Source organism: Blastomyces dermatitidis, assembly GCF_000003525.1.
Source record: "Blastomyces dermatitidis ER-3 genomic scaffold supercont1.13, whole genome shotgun sequence".
NCBI classification, from domain to species: domain Eukaryota; kingdom Fungi; phylum Ascomycota; class Eurotiomycetes; order Onygenales; family Ajellomycetaceae; genus Blastomyces; species Blastomyces dermatitidis.
This window is the reverse complement of record NW_025544786.1, coordinates 1,191,940-1,195,485: the sequence shown is the minus strand read 5'-3', so window position 1 is coordinate 1,195,485 and position 3,546 is coordinate 1,191,940. Positions and strand designations below refer to the sequence as shown.

Below are 3,546 nucleotides of genomic sequence, written 5' to 3'. Positions count from 1 at the left end.
AAATACAGATCAAGTGTTGATTATACAAGAGGAAATACAGGTGTTGAGACCATGCCAAGATAACAAGAACATAGAAAGATACAAAGAAGTGACAATTAGATACATGTAATAATAACTTCCCAGCCCAGAAACATAGAGCGATTCATTGAAGTGATTTGTACACCTCTGTATTTATTAGAAACCTGAGGTGCTTGAGTTCCGGATTTAATGTATCCCCTGCGGGTTTCGAACCCACGCGCCTTGGTTTCCCACGCCAAGGCGCTACCAGGTGGCCGCATTAACCATTCGGCCACCGGGGCTGTCTGTGACTGTTATTATTATTATTATTATTCTTCCATTATACTCATATACAAGCGGAGCTTATGATGAGTCCTTGCATGATGTTAAATACAGGCCAAGTGTTGATTATACAGGAGGAAATACAGGTGTTGAGACCATGCCAAGATAACAAGAACATAGGAAATACAAAGGAGTGACAATTAGATACATGCGATAATAACTTCCCAGCCCAGGAACATAGAGCGATTTATTGAAGCGATTTGTACACCTCTGTATTTATTAGGAACCTGAGGTGCTTGGGTTCCGGATTTCATGTATCCCCTGCGGGTTTCAAACCCACACACCTTGGTTTCCCATGCCAAGGCGCTACCGGGTGGCCGCATTAACCATTCGGCCACCGGGGCTGTCTGTGACTGTTGCATCTGTGACTGTTGCATCTGTGACTGTTGCATCTGCAGCTGCTGTTTTCTCTCTCATCTTTTCTAAAGCATTCTCCGGAATGCGCGGATACAATTCATACAATAGATAGAATGATGAATGCTTGAAGACTGCATGCTGTTGAATTCATGTGATTAATAGCACCTGTCTGAGATATTCATCTCATAGTCTTGTAGACTTGCTCACTAGATATTTCATCAGCATATTACTTAAGATTTAATTCAAGTATTTTATCTTTCTGTTCATCTGTAGATGATATAGTGTTATTCTACAATATCTTGTCTATAACTGACTTATAAAATACCTCACTGCTTCTCTCATAAGATTCACACTATTATTAGTTAGAATCTCACATAATATTTCATAGTTGATATAGATTTTATTATATAGAAACTTCACTATTATCTTCTCTATTATCTCTGAAACTGCTTTTATAACTGATCAGTCAGTAGTGTAATCTATAGCAGTGATTATTCATTGATTTTCATTTAATATTCACAGTAATATATCTATAAGATTCACTTTTCATTATTTGAATGATTATATTATATAATTCATCTGATATTGTACTTTCTCACATTCTAATACTTTCTTAGATTCTTTCACAATCTGATAATTCAGATATTTATAAGTATATGTCTGAATGTTCTCAGTTATACTTAATCAGTATGCTCTTGATTCAAGTATACTTATAAGTTCAGAACTTTCTAAGTGACTGAATTTCTTATATATATAAGTTATTAAATTATATCTAAATAAAGATTCTAGATAGAGAGCTTCTGTATATTCTAGATTATAGTAAAGTATAATATCATTTTTCAATTTTTTCAGCTTGAAGTTCAGAAGCATCTCTTCTACTACTTTTATAAGATGCTTATCATTCAATATCTTATTATTCTTCAAGTGAGAGATTATAATATTCACTTATTCTGATTTCTTGCATTCTCTCAGTGTATTTAATATAAATGTTTCTTGTATCTGATTTACAGAATTCTCACTCATGAAATTCAGTCTGTAACTGATTATATCAGATATCACAGTGTCTGATTTCTTTCAGTATTTAATATCAAGATTGTATGCTTAAAACTCTGAGATTCAATATACTAAGTGTTTGAAAGATTTTATTATTAATTATAGATAGATAAGACTTTCATGATCTGTGATCACTGTTATTATATACTTATTATTAATATATCTATCTTATAATATCAGTATATGCTTAATCACTAGCAATTTCTTTTTATATACTGAGTAATTGAGCTCAGTGTCTGATAGTTTTCTATCATTATATACTACTGAGTGCAGCTTGTCATTCTTACTTATCTGTAGAAGAGTGTCTCTGATAGCTCATTCAGATATGTCTGTCTTAATATAGAAAGATTTATCATGATCTGATTGAATAAGCACTGAGAATGTTATTACATATTTTCTCAGTGTGAGAAAAGCCTCTTCATACACAGTATTTCAGATGATTAAATAAAACTTCTTCTTTCACAGATTTGCATTTATTTCTCTTAAGAGATCTGAGAGTGATGTAGATATTTATATGAAATTCTTGATGAATCTGCAGTAATATGAGATTAACTCAAGAAACTATTATATATAGTGTATATTTCTCAGCTGCAGTCAATTTGCTATGACATTCAATTTCTTCAGAATGAGATATATACAGTCATCACTCACTATATATTCTATGAACTTCAACTCTTTCATTTCAAACACATACTTGATTGATTTGATATAGAGCTTATACTCTGTCAGAGTTATAAGCACTTTATCAAGATGTTTCAGATATTTACTGTATGAGTTTGAAAAGACTAGAATGTTATTGAGATATATAAGACATGAGATTTCATTCTGTTTATGAAGAATTGTATTCATTATCATTTGAAAGATGATAGATACATTTGTTAGACTGAATAACATTACTAGAAATTTGAACTTCTCTTATTATATATTAAATGCAGTTCACAGAACTGATAGTTTATCTACATGAATCTATCAGTATTCTGAGAGAAGATCAATCTTTAATAAATATCAGATGTTTCTGACTGTATTCAACTGTTATTGAATCTGTGACAGTGAATATTCATTCTTAATTATAAGCTTATTGAGTGCTTGATAATTAATACACATCTGTCACTTCTCATTCATCTTTTTTATAAATAGAACTGAAAAGCTTTACACACTTAATGAGAGTTATATAAGATCACATTCTAGAAGGTCTGTGATCTGACACTTCTGTTCTTCAAGATGTATTTGTGACAGAGAGTATACATTCTGATTGACTGATTTTGCATTCTCTGTGTCAATCTCATATATGAATTCTCATTTCAGCAGCAATTTCAGTGAAAGATCTGTTCAGAAGATCTTCTTATACTTCTTTAAAAGCTTCTTTATACACTTGTTCTTCTGTATATCTTTTATCTTAGTTTTCTCTGCTTTCAGATTCTGTATGATATACAGAATGCTTTCAGATGAGATCTTATAAATCATTCTCTTTACTTATTAGTGTGTAAGCAGATTTAACTCTTCTATATTAGAGATATGAAATGTTCTTCTCATATCAGTTGATAGAATTATATGAATCATTTTCTTTCTATTGATCAACTGTATATAATATGTACATTATTAAATCTGTAGATTAAATCTTTAGAATTAATTAAGTCTGAGAATAAGATTGTATTTCATGTTCTGCAGCTCTTATACTCAAATATAGCAAGATTATTCTCTGAAGTGCAAGAGAACTCTTACTTTTATAAGTGATATTAAATATCAGTTATCAGATAATCTTATGTGTCAGAGATTCTTTTCTCAGTGAATCTCTTT

The 3,546-nt window shown here is 31.0% G+C and overlaps 1 pseudogene across 1 annotated transcript; it reads right to left on the bottom strand.

The window, feature by feature from the left end:
* Window positions 1-210: 210 nt before the first annotated feature.
* Window positions 211-299, bottom strand: BDCG_17919 (annotated as a pseudogene). The gene has a single exon. The product of its transcript is annotated as a tRNA-OTHER (tRNA).
* Between the last annotated feature and the right edge of the window lie 3,247 nt (window positions 300-3,546).